This window comes from Lutjanus erythropterus, chromosome 19 (assembly GCF_056507025.1).
Source record: "Lutjanus erythropterus isolate fLutEry1 chromosome 19, fLutEry1.hap2, whole genome shotgun sequence".
In the NCBI taxonomy this organism is placed as follows: domain Eukaryota; kingdom Metazoa; phylum Chordata; class Actinopteri; order Lutjaniformes; family Lutjanidae; genus Lutjanus; species Lutjanus erythropterus.
In genome coordinates, this window is record NC_139335.1 from 29591983 (window position 1) to 29610000 (window position 18018).

Consider the following 18018-nt stretch of genomic DNA (forward strand, 5'->3'; position numbering starts at 1 on the left):
AGGTAAAAGCCTTTTTTCAAATGGTTATTTCATGGTTGAAGGCTGTTTGTGCTGCTATGCATGAGTTGTAACCCAACTTTATTTTAACACATACAAGCACTGACTATATTTTTAGAATTTCACCATCTAAATAAATGCTTTTTAACTTTTTGCCTGGGACCTTTCTTCTTTTTTGATTAAATGTAAGTATTGAAAGCAAAGGTATTGAAATGGACCATAGATGATTAAAATATAATGCATGCATTTCATGTTGCGTTCAGGGGCCCACAGGCAACACTTTGAGAGTCTATGCTCTACAGTATGTGAATGTGCCCTTGTCTCTGCTCAGAAGATCATATTAAATCTCTCCCCCCTGTCTTTTGGTTTGCGGTCCTGAATGATCTTAGCCACTTGCCTTTGTATGGAAACAGTGTCCCCTTCCTCTGTTGAACACACGCACGCACGCACGCACGCACGCACGCACGCACGCACACACACACACACACACACACACACACACACACACTTCCTTCAAGCTGCAAACACAAAGGGTGGATTCAGGTCAAAGCTGGAGTCAGGGCATCCAGTGGGGTTTTATGTTACAAAAACCAACCACTGCAACGTGACACACCATGAGAAGCAGTGAGTGGGTGGGTCGCAGGAGGAGGGGCATATAATTATAGTTCCCAAGTGAAAACTGAGATTTCGAGCGTCATCCACAGACGCTACCTGCCTCATTTTATGAAATTAGCATCTTGATATGTCTCACATACCAATTCATAACAATTTGCATAGCTGCTCCACCTGTATTTTTACATTTAGTTTTACCTTCATGTCACTTTTTGAAAGCTTACTATTCATCCCATAACACTTATACTGTTTGATTCCAGTGATTTGTGAGCAAATGCTTCAAACACAAAAAACTACTGAAATTAGAGCGATTTCACTAAATTGCCTAATTATTTATCTCCATCATTTATCCATCAGTGGGATCAAAAGAGTTTTACAACACTACAATAGACACTTTTTCTACCTTTTTAACCATTTGTGATTTATATCCTGTTGGACCTATTTTTAGCGATGCTGCTGTGTTACAGGATTTTAATTTTACTTGTTATTATAGCAAAGCAAACTGAAGGCCAGGACTACATATTTATCTTTTAAGGCATTTTCCCCTTAAAGGCGAGAGACTTTGCCACACACACAAGGCAGGGCATTGACACTTGTCACGGTGAGGCGAGAGTGAGTGTGTGTCCACACTGCTCAGCTTAGAGACCTAAGGCTTAATTACAGGACTGCTCTCGTGTCATTAAGACTCAAACAGTCTCTGTGTGTCGTATGAGCAGACCAATGACCTCTCAGTGACACACGCACTCACACACAAAACCGTAAGTTGAGGTGTTTTTGATTTTTGTTCCTCTTGAATTATGCTGAAAAATATATTTTAAAATATCAAACTCTAAACGTTTAACGGGCCAATCTCTGAGTGATTTGATTTTTTTATTAAATGTAGACGTCAGATCCTTCAGATGGAAAATCTGATGGCAGTGACGTCTCACTGAGTTGACAAAATGTTTGTATTTCTTGAATTTCACAGCATGGTCTTAGTGAGCAGCCATTTTTTTAAAGCTGCTCAGAGTTCTTCTAATGCTAATCAAAATACACATTTTTAAACCATAAATCTTATTTAGCTTTGATTTACATTTATTAATTTTGAAGGTTTACCAGTGCTTTAGCAGTATTCCTGCATTTTTTTAAACCAGGAAATAAGACAGGGGTCCTTAGGGTACAGCTAACCCTATTTATGCCTGATTAAATCATGATTTAGTAAAACAGACAGAACTTTAAACTTTAAAGGGCCAACATTTTCAGATTTTTCTTTTTATAACAAATATAATTATAATAGCACATTTGTATCCCTGCCTTATCAGTAGGTACTGATTTTGAAAGCCTTTAATACATTTTTAAATGACCAATGGAAATGTAACATGTGAGACTTATAGATTAATAGACATTAATCAAGAAAGCTTTTTTCCATTTCACATCACTGTAACTGTAATGTATCATTGTTATTTTGGATTTTTGCTTGGATAAAACAAGACATTTGAGGCCCTGGGCTCTGGTAAATTGTGACGGGCATATTTTGCTTGTTTTATAGACCAAAGTAGGAATTGATTATTAGAAAGTAATAAATCAATAACAGAAATAATTAATTAAACCTTAAATCACGCACCTAACTTTCACACTTTTTAAGGTATGTGATATAAGGCCAATTCATACCTGAGCAGCTAATGGCTCACACCCTCTGTAGGCTCCAGGCAGGCTGGGGAGGGGGTTGTGTGTGTGTGTGTGTGTGTGTGTGTGTGTGTGTGTGTGTGTGTGTGTGTGTGTGTGTGTGTGTGACAGAGAGTTGTGTGGACTCGACTGGGTTCGTTGAGGCTACAAGTGTGAACCTGCCCTCTATACAAAAGATAAGGAGTCCTGGTATCAGGTAATTGCTGGCACCCTGTCAAACACTGGGAAAATAATTATGGTGGCAGTGGTGCACCCAGTCTCCGCTCTGTTCTACCTGTGTGTGTGTGTGTGTGTTGTCCACGTTTGACTCTACTCCCTCTATTCTCACAGTTGTGCAGACCCTAATCCTCTCTTCTTACACAATGCCTCCTCAATCTGATAAAGAGAGATGCTCAAACTCTCTCTCTATCTCTCTCTCTCTCACACACCCACACACATACAAGCAGAGGTGTGTGCGTGTGTGTGTGTGAGTGCATGTGATGATAGCTTGCTTCCTGTATAAACAGTCTTGCATTGCATTCTTCTACTTTGTGTTCCTCTATTGTGGTCTTTAAAAGTTCAGCTGGTTAAACATCCACATCAAACATATCATTTCAAAGTTCATGATTTAGGAAAAACTAATTTAAACTGCTGCTGCATCATCATCATAATAATAATTATATAGAATATAACTGCAGAAACAACAGTTCTCTTCTCTCTACATCCACTCAGTTTGTGTATGTCATGTTTTTGTTGCTTCACATACATCAGGACAGTCATCATTTTGATTCTGATTGTGGGAATGACCTTTTTTAGCATTGCAATTCATATTTTTGCTGACAAAAAACAGGTTAAATCATGATGATGAGATATTCACATATATACATGGCTGGAGAATAAGCTTTTTAGGACAGGGCATGTCTGCAGCACTACAGTACATCATTATAATGCTGTTTTACCACACACTGTTCCTTTTTGTAAAAAAAAAAAAATGCAATTCAGCTTTGCTATTTGCAAGTGCTACTGCACTTGGCCATATTGTGATTTCGATAATATTGGGATAGATTGTGCAGCCCTACTGTACAGTTTACTGTAAATATAGTATACTTACTTTTAAATATAGATATATAAGCAGAAATCCCCTGTCTTTTCATGATATGTAGGCAATCAGCATTAAGATTACTGGCACTGGCTTTTAATATCAACCATTTGTGCACTCTGATAGTAGGTGTGGTTAGGCTGTTTTCCTGTGAAACTCCAGCAGTGTTTTGTGGACTAAAAAACTAAACCCGACCTTCAATCCGCATGAGAACATTTTCAGGAAACACTGGTAAAATTCTGTCTCCGCAGTCCGGTCTGGTATCTGTCTTCACATCAAGCCAGTTGTTTACATGGGCCCAAGGCAAATTCAGATAGAGGTCTCTGTTATGTAAATGTTCTCTGAAGCTTTATTCAGACACGGCAGAAGCGATACAGTAAGAGGCTCGGCGCTCTGTGATATTTAGCAGCTGGTGCATGAGATGGAGCGCTGTCACTGCTGGAGGACAGCGGTGGGTGATAAAGTTATGCCACAGGCTGATAGATTTTAAAGCTCTTAAAAGCCCTACTTAATGAGCGTCATGAGATCAGGGGAGCTCCTGGGCCTCTCACAGTGAACCTCATAATAAATCTGCCCATCACTTTTATTGTCAATTAGAGAACTCTGCTCCATGTTTTATAAGTCTGACGCTGAGTAAACGTAGAATGACAAAATGTTCTGTTGGGATTCGCGTTGGATTCCTATTACCTCAAACAGGAGTTTGCCAATATATCCCTAAAAGTATCTTCTGCAAGAATATTCTTGACAATATGAGAAAATACAGAAAAATACTTCTGGTTTAGAGCTCTCCTCCTCTTTGGCTTTACTCATACTCAAGATGCAGAGTTTTAGTTCAACTTCTTTTAACTGATTTGATGTAAGAAGATTCTCCTCAACAACTTTAAATCAGCTCATTCACAGTGTTACCTGGTTTACTACACAGATTTATTTATTTTCTTTGTGCATAAGATACATTTCGGGTAACACTTTATTTGAAGGGGTTTGCATAAGACAGACAAAACCGCGTCATGACACATGAAGTCTATGAATGTTTACGACTGCCATTTGGTCAATTATGTCATTTTTAACGGAAAGCTAACATTGTTTGAGATTAGATGCAACAATTAATCGATTATTAATCGACTATTAAATGAATCAGCAAAACAAGGCATTTGAGGACGTCATCTTGGGCTTTGGGAAACACTGACTGACATTTTAAGGACCAAAAAATTAACTGATTAGTACAGAAAATGGTAGACAGATTAATGAACACTGAAAATAATCATTACAAGAAATGTAACTCTGGGGTGCCAGGAGCAAAAACCAACAAAAAAAAAAAAAAAAAAACACCTTGGCACTGTGATCCCTGTAAACAAACTGATCTCTATCAGTATCAAAGGCTGTGTCCTGTCCCAGTCTGACATACATCTTCAAAAAGACAAGACGCGCACATTTAAGTCCTCATTGTGCTGCTGCAGCCTTTACTGTTATGTGACAGCATTCAATTCAGACTTGTGCGGTCTTCAAAGTGTTACAGAAATGTTTTGGGTCCGACCTCTTCATATTGCTTTTCTTCTATATCACAGTGTCTCAGATGATGACACTGGCACACAGAATTGCTCAAAATCTCACCTAAGGCTCCACAATTAATGGAAATGTTATCAAAATCCCAGTATGGCCATGTGCAAATCGCAGAAGGTGCAATTTTTTGATAAAGGAAAATATGTTTGACAAAACAGCATTATAATGAAGCACTGTAGTGCTGGAGAGATGCCCTGGACTGCACATCTTGCTCTCCAGAAAACATGATTGTTTGGTACAGACCCAAACAAATGTCACATCATCATGACTTTAATTGTTTTTTTCCAGTGAAAATAAAAACTGTGAGGCAAAAATGATGATTCCAACTAATCATGAATCATATTGAAAACACAATATCTGTCAAAATAATCACAATATGAGTTTTTAAAACTTACTGGGCAGCTCTAATCTCATCTAATTTATGTAAAGAGGTGCATTTCTGAAAGGGGCTGATGTGTCTTCTTGCTCTGAAACCAGCAAACATTGGCAACTAAAGAGCTGCAGTTGTTGCAGCTTTTGGCAAAAGGCCAGAACTCCAGAAGAGGGAAAACATGGAACAACTGGCCTCCAGTTTAGCTGCTCAGGATCACGTTCCCTCCGAGGGGAAATCGATGCTCTGCGTGTGTTTATACTCATGTACCTCCTGTCCTTATGAACACCAAATGTTCTTGCTACATTAGAAAAGAAAGGGGAAACTCTTTATAGCAAAATATACATGACTGGAATGTCAGATTAGGGGCATGTACACCAGTGCACATGCTGCATGAATAAAAATCTGCAAAGCGAAACTGTGCCCAAGTTTAATTCTTGGAGTCTTCCAACATTACATAAACAGCTTGCTGGGCTTGCAGTAAAATGCTGGCTCACAGAAAACAGGTCAGCGACAGACTTTAGGGGTTCATAATGGATGTCATGTAGTTTTCTCAGGAAGATGGGGCTTAGATTAACCTGACATGCCAGATGGTTTGTTACACATCATTAGAAACTGTTTGGAAAAGACCAGCACTTTCAAAAACACTCTTTGCAGGTGATTGAATGAACCATCTGTCTATTATGTCCAAAGCCGTGTTTATGCTTGCGCAAGACACCATGGCACGCAACCTACGAGCCAGCACAGACGGGTATGCTCATCGTGTTATTTGTTGCAGTATTCTTTGAAACAACAGAGATCATACAGACAAAATATTCAATTGGTGGTACGTCATTATCCAACGTAGCAGCTCCCGCTGACCATGAAGCTCATCGATGCTAAGAATTTATCTGCTATCTGTTAAAAATGACAACGGTGATGCAAGACATGATGTTCTGTCCATTGCTTACATGCAGAGAGATGTCTTGATGGAGAAGACAGCCGTATCGTGAGGATGAGTTGGTAAAGACCACAGACATGTAAAACAGACTGAATAATGAACTTAAAATCATTGGCCAGATAAAAATATGACTATAAAGATTTTTTTCTTACTTTTACTGGGAATGTATGACATCTGATTGGAAGAGCATCTTGGCAGTTGCATTGAGATGTTCAGAAATTGCATCAGTCTGGTGTGAAAAGGGGCAGAGATTCCCTGTTTACTCTACTCAAAAACAACAGTAAACCCAGTCATAGATTCTATTGGGCATCTTATTAAAGAAAGCATTTCCACTGACATCCAGAAAGCTGGAATGTTCTTGGTTTGGCTGATACACCGCAGGATATCACCTCTTAGGATAAGTGGTCCGTAACTCTCAGCTATGTCACTGATCATTAATAAGAGGTTTGTTCCAGTGGACAAGTGAAATGCATCCACTGGACTGGATCCTTATCATCATTTAATTGGCAAAATCTCTGGAGAACCTGAAACTTGACAAGTCAATGTGTACAGATTGGGCATCCAACATGCTGGGTCAAGACTTTGCACAAATGCTGGTGCTGGCAAATACAACCTAGATCATCCTTGAAAGTCAGTCACTGTTCGCTTTGTGCGTTGACATTGCAGCGCTCATCAAGCAGTCATACGGATGAATGAGTGTGGGAGAAGTGAGATACGCTGATGGACCAGGCACAATGCCCTGAAGAAAATGTTTGGCTCTTTTGGCAAACCTGAAGATGGTGTGAACCTTGATGCACTTTTCTCTCTGTCAGCAATACAAGAACTGGCAAAAGCGAAACGAAGCGTGTGTGTGTCAAAGCCAAGGGATACGCAGAGTCCTTTCTCAAGACGATCACCCTGACAGCTCTCACATTCCTCCGGATATTTGAGCAGACTTCTCCAGTCTGCAATCCAAGATCTCAGTGAGTGCTTGCTCAGATTTGACAGTACAGTGGAAAACCTACAGTCTGAGCTGAAAGGTTTAGCGGGACAGTGGAGCAGGCTGAAAGCATCGCCACCGGCTGAATGCAAGCCGGGGACAGTGGAGGGTGGGTCTGGTGGAGAGGAGGAGGACAACAAAGAGGAGATTTGTCCTTAAGGCGTTGTTCCCCCTCTGATTTGTTCCAGTGCGCCTCATCCGCCAAAGCTCTACAGCCAATAAGCCCTTTTTTGACCAAGCAAGAAATAACAGTTAACACATGCACTGAAGGCCTGTGCAGGGATTTGCAGTGTCCAGCTGTTTGTAGTGGGCTGGTCTGGGCCAAATGCCAATCCAGCCCTTGGTGGAAGCTGAAATCCTGCACAAATAACTGCAAAATTAACTGAATGGCTAGATACTAGCTGTTATTTGTGAACTAGCCTTTTAAACAGAATAAGTAGCTGTACCACACATTATTCTTTCATATCAGCGATAGAGAATGTTGACACAGTGTAATACTGTCCACATGGATAAGGGGAGGGTCAAATGACAAGCTGAAAAAAAGCATCATCTCTGTCCATTATAGAGCTAACCTCTCTGATGAGTAACCAACCACAGGCCAGTGGGATGAGTTGACTTAATTGAACCAGTAATCACTGGGAGGTCGGAGGGCTGTCATGTGGACACACCACGAGGGGATTCTGAGTCTGGGCATGCCCATGTCCAACCCCCGCTCGTCTGCACATTCCACACAGGTAGAACTCCCTGACAGATGAGACATCATGTGCATTGACACGTGAACACACACACACCCTGATGTTGACTTAGGTCACTTTTGGGGACATTACATACACAAACAATAATTTTACTGGAGCCTTACGTTAACCATAGCCTAATCTCTATAAACGTTTATCTGCATATGAATGCAGAATCTGTAGGCAAGGGACAAGATTTTGGTATAAGAAGTGTTCTACTTTCCATTTAACTTGATACGCCAGATGGTTTGTTACACAGAACCATCTGCCACCATTGGAAAAGGGTGCACACTTTCAAAAAACACTTGGCAGGTGATTGGATGAACCATCTGTCTATCACAACTGACTTCAACCAGTCAGATCAAACTCTTGCAGAAGCCAGGAGAAGAGTGAAAACATCTTTTCCAAAGAAAAGCCTTCAGTTAACAGATGCTATCACAGTATCTATGCTAACCTCCTCAGGAGCCGCCATTGTTTGTTCGAGATGAGTTGCGTCACGCTGTCGTCACACCTAAAACCACACCCATAGCTGCCACTGGTCCCTCCTAGGATGATTAGCTGCACCACTTTTGGTGTGGACACAAATGGAAGCCTGGCAAGATGGATTCTCACTGAATCTTGTGAATCCAGCTGCTGTGCAAAGTAACTTTGTGTTAGCAGTCTGAGCAATCCAACCAATCACATTAGAGTGAGCTTTGGCTGCATGCAGGTGAACAGTCCATATGGAGAGCATAAAGATGTGCAATGCATTGGCCATAATGCAATCTTTAAGCAGCTTTTTAAAATGTATCTGCATTCAAATGCAATATACATTTATAGAAATCACCTCCAACTCCATTCTCACATCTTAAGTTGCTAGTCAGATTGTAAACAATTACCAGTGTACAGAAGAGTCGGATATCCATTATCCCTTATCTGGATATATGCCAAAAGCCTGACCCTAACCATTACTTGCTTAACCCTAATCTTTACTCTAACCTTAACCTAACCCTGATCTTAACCATTGACCCAAAATTCAGTCTTTTCCCATTTGGGGCCACGGCTTTTGTTCCGACTTGGACAAGCCATCCCCAATTACCTGGATCTATTGTGTAAAAAGCTCACAAAAGAAGGCTAAGTCAAAAACACAGACACACACAGATACACACACGTGCAAACGAATAAACACATTAAAACAACTTCCACTTACTAAAAGCACATCTGGAAGACACATTCCAAGCAGCCGTTTGCAATGCTGTAACGCTGAAAATAACACAGTGCCTGAGGACTCATAAACATGCACACACACACACACACACACACACACACACACACACACACACACACACACACACACACACACACACACACACACACACACACACACACACACACACACACACGTCTGGCTACTATTTGCCTCATAAGCACCTGTTGCCTGAAAAATATTAGACAGAAGCTGAAGTCTATTAAAGGAACAGTGTGTCCAAAGTTTAACTGCCAGCGCTTCATGTCTGTTTAGAGACAGAACAGCAGCTACAAGCAGATGTTGTATTAATAATTCTAAATGCCCATAGTGGTATCCAGCTATGTTTCACACCAATGCAGTGAACTTTGCTGTGCACAAAGCAGGAACAGATTACATTTGGAAAAATTCAATGACGTGTACTCCCACAGAAAATGTTCCTGTTACTCAGAATACAGAGTCACGAGAGTCAGTTTTTATTGAGAAGATAATCACAGCTTCTCCTTCTGATGGAGGAAACTAACAACTTTTAAGAGCCAACCTGCAGGTCTGAGCATGTAATCAGTCAATATTTTGGCACGGTTTAGTTTAAGTCTTTGTTTTTGTAGAAAATATAGATTAGTTCTAGTAACTGTTTAGTCATTTAAATTATTGTTTTGCTTAGTTTTCTTTAGTGCACATGTAAGCCTTGTTAAGACTACCAGCTCAAACCTGTTTTTTGGCATATCCATATTGATTTTATAAAGTCTGGACAGCAAATAAACATAAGAAAAGTGAAGGAAGTGTGTCAAAGCAGCTGAGCAGAATCCACGACAGTCCATGGACATACACTGAAATAAATTGTCTGCAGGCACTTTGGGTGGAGCCTTGTGTACAGGCAAAGTACAGACTGCTATTGTCCATTGTGATGTCTGACAGTTGTCAACCACTGTGGGGTCTGAAGGGACAAGGTTTGAAATGAAGACCTGGCAAAAGCCAAATGTGGGTAGATTTCACATTTGTCAAGAAAAATGTTGTCACCGAAACTACAATAAAAGCTCTGTAAGTATAAAGCCAATAGAAAAGCAAAAATGTTGCACCTTAAAACTAATAAATAAGGAGTATAAGCCTAAAAGTGCAAAAATAAAGGATGGGTTTATTATTCTAATTATTAAGCTCTTTGCAAGCTGCTTATATAATTGCACTATTTACTCTCCAGGGAAAGCATTTAGGTGCAAAAATTTAAAAAAAAAAGTACTGTAGTAGTAAAGCAATGTTTCACTGTGGACACATGCCAACTTGGCAGACATCACCCAGCCCTACGAGCTAACTTGCTTAATGGAAGATGATGCATGTTAGTGCAGCATGTCATGCAGAAATATAAATTTATATATACAAGATGTTTTGGGGTGATAAAGGATTCTGTTATTAACCTGATACAGCAGATGCTTTGTTGCACAGAGCCATCTGTGAACTCGTCCTTAGAAACTGTTTGGAAAAGGGCAGGCACCTTCAAAAGAACACTTGGCAGGAGATTGGATCTGTCTATGACATCTAACACGGGCTGACTCCAAACAATCAGATAAAACTCTTGCAGAGGCTGGTGTGAAGAAAAGTGAAAACATCTTTTCCATGGAAGAAAGCCTTCGGTGCTGTTCTTTGCTCTTCTTTCAATGAAGAAATACTCTCCAGTTCTGATATAACTGATGCTATCACAGTATCTATGCTAACTTTTTCAGGAGCCGCCATTGTTTGCATCCATAGATGCCTCTCACTGTTGTCACACCCGTAGCTGTCAGTAGACCCTTATAGAACACTGACTGGTTGCGCCACTTTTGGTGCAAACGCAACTTGCAAGATAACTAATTTACCAATTAGCACCGTAACTGGTGTGCAGGCATTCAGCTCATATTAGAATCTTCAGAATTTATCACCAATCAGCCGGGGCTGCCACTTTTAAGAACAAGCAAATGGGAATACTTGATGACTATTTGAAACCACACATACTTGTATATTGGATCTCTAAAGAACACAAGTGTGAGAAGATAAAACTCCAATCTCAGATCATGATATTGAATCTACTCAGGTCATTTGAGATGACTGTCTTTAGACAACAGCCCTCATACTTTCCCTGCAGTAATGGTTTTGTCTCTGCTCTCTCATTGGTTCTTTAGGGCTGATCCAGTGTTTCTTAAGGGTCTGACAACTCCAGACATGCCTGACTACAAGGCAGTCTGCACTGATGTCCTGCCAAACTCTAATCCATTATGGAAGAATGGCTTGGCAGCAAGCCACATCAAGTGCTACCTGGGAGTGTGTTTTGTGTGTGTGTGTGTGTGCATGTGTGTGATCATGGGCTCAGGACAGAGAGGGATTTAGACTGATTAGGTGGAAACACTTGTTCATGAAACCAGGGAAAGTGTATGTGCCATGCAAATGGGTGTTAATGTGAATTATAACCTCTCTTATTTCTTTTTGTAGTTATAATTAAAAGACTCTGTCGTCTGCCACTGGACAGAAGATACAAACTGGCTGCCGTGTCCAGGGCTGGTGTGCTCCACTGCGTTAATGCAGGCTGGAATGTCAGAGGGGGACATACACTTTGTTTTCGATATAGTACCACTTGTCATGAGCAAAGACAACGAGCTGTGTGTGTGTGTGTGTGTGTGTGTGGTCACTGGGTCAGTAAGTCATGGGACCCTCTGTGATCTCTGCAGGGTTCGCGCCCTGCTGGAGTGCAGTACCAGGATGTGACAGGGCAGGGAGGGGCGGCTCTTAGCCCCCCCTGACCTCCTCTAATCTCCCATGTCACCCAAAGGCCCCCAACGCCCTCCTGTCTCTCCCTCCAATCAAGTGCACTCCTTCCACTGAACTTCACGCTGCTTATTCACACAAGTCACTCTAATGTTGGCACCTACCTTAAAAGATGGAAACTGACCCCAGACTATTGAAGAATGATCCTTCACATCAATGCTATATAGTGTTATTTTCTGAATTACAAAAGATCAGATGTGCAATAAACCACATAAGACGTGCAAAAGGAGTGTGACAGCAAAAGGGGCAATAAAACAAACTATTTCACCACCTCAAGCAGAAGCACCCAGTCGAGTACAAGGAGAGCAAAAAATCCCACAAAGGGCACAAACATCTTGTGGCTTTTTGTCCTATTGTGAATACCCAGAGGAAAGGAAAAGTTCAAAATAAGATCCTGTTTTTGTCTAGTCTGTGTCTCTTTGACATAAATGAGCTCAATTTAAGACCAGTATGAGATGTTCCTGAGATGTTCCTGAGACTGAGCCTTTGTCTCGTCTCAGCCTGAGACTAATCTGAGCCAAACTGAAGATCTTAAAATGTTCTTTTTTTGTCTCACTGCACAGATCTTAAATTTGTTTTAAACAATCAGCTCTTGAGATAACAGTGATGTCTAAAAGAAAACTCGGTAGTCTTAAATGAGATTTTAAATTTGTCTCAGTGGACAAATAAAAGCCTTGTTGCTTCATACAGTCAAGGAGAAACCTCTGAGACACCTACGAGCTCAGCAAAAGATCTCCTGCTCTTCTTTTGTATTTTTTGTCATAAAATAGACCAAGTGCACAAAAATCTGAAGAATTCAAGAAATATTGTTAATGATGTTAATAACTGCAAATTTTAGAGTGCATTACTTTAAAACAACACTGGACAATAATGGTAAAGCATGAAAAAAGAGAGTTATTGTTTAAAATTTGAATAAAATTTCTTAAGTACTTATATATTCTAAGTACGTTACACAATTAAAAATTAAACTTTACTCATCTATTGATATGAATCTAATTTTCTCATGTTGTAAAATGACAGAAAAAGACATTTTCAGGCCAGTTTTGTGGCAAGAGATGATGAAGCTGAACCGTGTGAGGAAGGCCACAAAAAAGGGATTCAACATGACCTGATGTGAAAAATTAAAACACTGCCATTAGTTTCCTGAAGGTTCTGCCTCTTTTTTCAAGTATTGCTCCATAATTTAGATTGTATTATGACAATGTAAAGGGCCAAAAATAGGTATGTTATTTAGATGCAACACTGCACCATAGAGGGTTAGGTTTACTGCATTATTTCATGGTTCACCCTTAAAGTGTAGAACTATCTTCTCTTCTGCTCTAAATGTAAAAATACAGACAAAAATCATTTTTGGTTTATCACATGCGTTTGGACAGTGCCTCTTATCCATCTGATAAAAAGAGAAGTGGGCGCTGGAGCATTCCACAGCTGTCTGGCCAGCACAGCATCAACAATCACTCCCCTGTTTCCTAATCAAATTTAGATCTGTCACATCTGATGATCTAACCGAGCTGCCGGAGGACCCAGGTTCACTGCCTCTGACACAGGATTGGTTTTAAGAGAGGATCATTGTGTGAGATAATCACATGTCAGATGCAGATAAGCAAAGAGCGATTGTTGAGGACTCAGAGAACTTATGTCTGTGCTAAGAGCTCAAAGCTGACCCTGTATGTGTGATACTCAGAGGTGTTTGCTTATTTTCCAGAAATTTAAAGATGGGTTGAGTTATTTTATCGAAAGACTTGATACAGCCAAACAAACCTGCCCCCAAAATTGACAAACCCACATTGCCAAGAAGATGACAGTAACAATTGAGCAATCCAGCACATCTGCGCCCCAAAGTTACCGGCATCCTCAATGAGGGGGGAGAGCCAGGGACAGACCTGATGCTGACTCCTTTACTGGCTGAGCTCAGAATTTATGTTTCAAACTTTTTGGATTAAAAAGCAGATTTATCTTCACTCCTGCTTCTCAACATGTCTGCAGCAGCTACCCATGGAAGAGTCGACCGCACTCAGCTGCGCAGTAATTAAAGTGAGAGGAGAGCTTAGAGTTTTGTTCTTCAAACTTTTGGGATTAAAAAATGGATTAAATCTTGCTTCACAATCTGTCTGCAGCAGTGACACAGAAGAGATGGGGACCCATTTACGAGTGAAAGGAGAGCTCAGAGTTTGTTTGTTTTTTAATTTAGGGATTAAAAAGTGGATTTGCCTCCACGCTTGCTTCTCAACCTGTCTGCAGCAGCAACCCACGCATGAGCTGACTGTGTCAGATGTGTACAGTGAGCTAATTAGTCTCTCTGTCCATGTTGACTGCTGACTGGAGGAGGTATGTATTTTCATGAACATACATAGAGGGGGGAATAAAGAGACAGGGGGGACAAAATAGAAAGAAGCTGCTTCTGTTTGTTTTTGGTTGATGTCTACTGCTACCTGGAATTTGTACGGCACTGTCCTATAATTTTGTTTTGCGGTTTCCAATAGGCATCGCTTGTGCAAAAGCAGCTACAGTGGCGGTCTGTAGCCAAAGGCTACACTAATTTGTTTAGAGGCACAGATCAACACCTGTCTAAACAGAGGAATGTAGAATGAAAGTAAGAATGAAAGGAGAGGGGGCAGCTTTTGTTGTAACGTCCCTGCAGGGTCTCAGGACATGATGGATCACCGTCAGGAGGAACATTCTTACATTCTCCCTCTCTCACTGTCTTTACTCACTGGAGACACTCAGACATATCAAAGGTCCTCTTCATTTCTGTTATTTATTTTTTTTTTAGCACACGTTGTTTTTGACAATCTTGGCCTGATTTACAGTGTTTCAAAGAGGTCTAGAAAATATCGTCATAATCACAGACGGCAGCTGTATCCTGTGATGGATTACAGCGAAATTCCAAATAAGTGATGACAGAGACAGAGGCGACAGGAAGCACAGTGCTGCACAGCGGAAGTTCACAGACATTGTTTGTGAAAGGTTCTTCACATGACGATCAGATCATATGTCATGCACTTTCCATGTTCACACTGTAAGACAAGACGTGTCTTTTTCACTCTGGAGAGTATTTTCAAAAAGCTGTGGTAACCAAAATGTTTTTAGACTCTTGTTCTACATCATAACACAACACACTAAATGAGGTGGAGTGGACAAAACATGACTTACATCAAATACGACACTGAGCAGAAGGCCAAAACTGAGTGAACAATATCCATCTGTAGTACATTCAAGTAACAAGTCCTCAAAAATAATGGAAAGAAATACATGTTTTGTTTCTGGTCTGAAGCTCATAACAAGCACATATTTCTCTGTCCCTTCCAAGACTATTAAAAAATCACAGTTAAAGAGTAAATCTGTTTCATGGTGCTTAGGTTTAGGTTACCTTGCAAGGCAGCGAGATTCACAAAATCACATGAGAATCTGTCTTCCCAGGCTTCAAGTTATACATCTGAGTCTGCACCAGAAGTGGTGCAGCCAATCACCGTCCTAGGGGGGACTACTGGCAGCTATGTACATGGTTTTAAGAGTGACAACAGCAAGAAGCGTCCATGTAAGTGTTGATCAGAGTGACTGAAGTTAGCCCATGTTCATCCAATCACCTGTCCAATGTTTTTTTTTTTTTTTGAAAGTGCCCGCCCTTTTCCAAACAGTTTCTAAAGACGACTTCCCAAATGGTTCTGTGTAACAACCATCTGGCATGTGAGGTTAAGCTTGAGGTACACAAATGAAAAAATGAAAAGATGATGCTAAGGGTTAAAATAGGCCTGGGCAATATAGCTAAAAAACCTATTAAAATAGTGAAGTTTCATATTAAACGATATCAATGATTATTGATTATGTAGGCTGTGACTGCAGATGTGTTGTGTACTACAAGGGGTGGAAGCAGCTAAAGTGTTAAACTGAGTTTGTTTTAAGATACAAACAAATAAAACATCACAATATCTTTTACTAAATACCTGAATATCGATGTTGTGACAATATTGTAGGAATGACTATAGGTGCTTTCACAATATATCAGCCCAGTTAGATTTTTTGATAAATAATCATCACATATAATGCTTAAGTGGGTAACACAAATAACAGAACAGCTATAACAGTATGGTAAGGTCAGAAAGTACATCTTACATTTCACTGTAATACAGCCTTTAAAACCAGGAAAAGACAAAATTATATCTATAATCTATCATGATATCTAGTTTCATATCACAATTAGGGATGTTCCTGGTGAGTAATTTCCGTGTTGATTAAACGCAAAATTTAATTTAGACTAGTCGTAACAGTAAGAAAACACTCAAAAAGCAGTTAAAATTAAGCACAATTTATTAATTTATGATGTTAAACACTGTCCGAAAAAAAACCTGAGCATATTTAGAGCCATTTGAAGCTGTTAATCCCAGTGTACAATTACCAAATCATACTTTAAATGCCGCTGAAATGCGCGCTACTTTGCGTTGTGCGATGCAAACCTTACACAGTAATGTGCAAAACATGGTAACAACTCACTAACTGCTTTATCTTTTCGGACCGAAGAGGATCACAGTGTCTGTGGGTAAAAGCCCCGGAGCTAGCAGCAATGCTAGCAGCAGCAGCTGCTCTGCTTGCAGGTTAACGTCCATGTCTGTGCTGAATGTGGTCACATGTTGCTCCAGTCAAGTGATTATATACCAGTTTATTTTGTCACAGTCTACATCCAACATTATTTCCATTTTCTAAATGAAAACACTGCCAAACCGCGCTGGTTTTACGAGCTGTCGTCTGTCTGATTTTGCTGATATAAATATCTGGGGATGCCTGGGTGATCGAGGCACATGTGCTTGTGGTGTATGGCGATAGGGGTTGCGGTCTGATGGGGCCCCAGCCTTGACTAGTGGCAGGCGCCTGCGTAACATCTTAGAGGCAACAGTTAACTGACACTGTGCATGTATGAAATATTGGTAAGTAGTTTAAACGACTTGTATTTCTGGGGCCGACTAGCAAGTTGTGGTGACGTTTATAGTCGACTAATCGTGTGCATCCCTAATCACAGTATGATTATAATATCAATATATTTCCCATCCCTAGGTTAAAATGACTACTTTGCCCCTGCACAGCTGCTAGAGGGCTTAGTTTTACTCTAATTTACTCAAGTTACTCTAATGTCATTAGTTTTTTTTTGTAAACTAGTCACCACTCACTTCAATTATTTGGGATTTTTCCTGTGAAACTCCAGCAGTGTTTTGTGGACTAAAAAATAAAACTAAAACCAACCATCAATTGGCATGAGGGTGAATAGATAATGACTGAATTTTCATTTTTGGGTGAACTGTCCCTTTAAACTTTGTGCACTAAGCCAAGTGAGAAACACGCAGGAGAGATGTGACAGACACTAACAGTCTTTGAAGCAGGCAGCCAGCCCATTCACACAGCTTCTAAAAGATACTATTGTCTGCGGATGCCATGCACTTATTCACACACACACACACACACACACACACACACAGGAGCTCCAGTGTGCACACACAGAAAGCTTTTCAAGGCTTTGCTTACACTGTGTTATTAGTGCTCCTCTCTTACCTGCCCTGACTGTTTTACATCAGGCTGCAGTGGTAATTATAGACAAGTCCCACTCAAAGGCACCAAAACCACACATTCTGGAGTCATTCAAACAGTTTCTTGCTATTAAAATATAATTAAAAAGCTCATGCAACAGGGAAGCAAGGAGGGTAAAAAGAAGACAACAATCTTAAACCAGTCATCTATGTTCAGAATAACGCATGTAAAATGATGTGTGATATGTTTACAGCACATACACTGATGCCTAACTGCTGTTTAATCCAGGATTTTAGTTTCTCTATGCATCAACACAACACTAACCAATGACTGATTCAGGGTTGTCTTTACAAAATAGAGCTGAAACAAATGATTATTTGCATTACTGATTAACTGTCAGTCGTTTTCTTGATTAATTGATTAGTTGTTTGGTCAATGAAATGTCAGAAAATGGTGAAAAAAATTGATCAGTGTCCAAGATAACGTCCTCAAATGTCTTGTTTTGTCCACAACTCAAAGATATTCAGTTTACTGTCAGAGAGGAGTAA

At 40.2% G+C, this 18018-nt stretch overlaps 1 protein-coding gene across 1 annotated transcript in view; it reads right to left on the reverse strand.

The window, feature by feature from the left end:
- septin12 (septin 12) overlaps positions 1-18018 on the reverse strand; it is an 89284-nt gene that overhangs the window by 69611 nt on the left and 1655 nt on the right. The gene's annotated exons all lie outside the window — the stretch shown is intronic.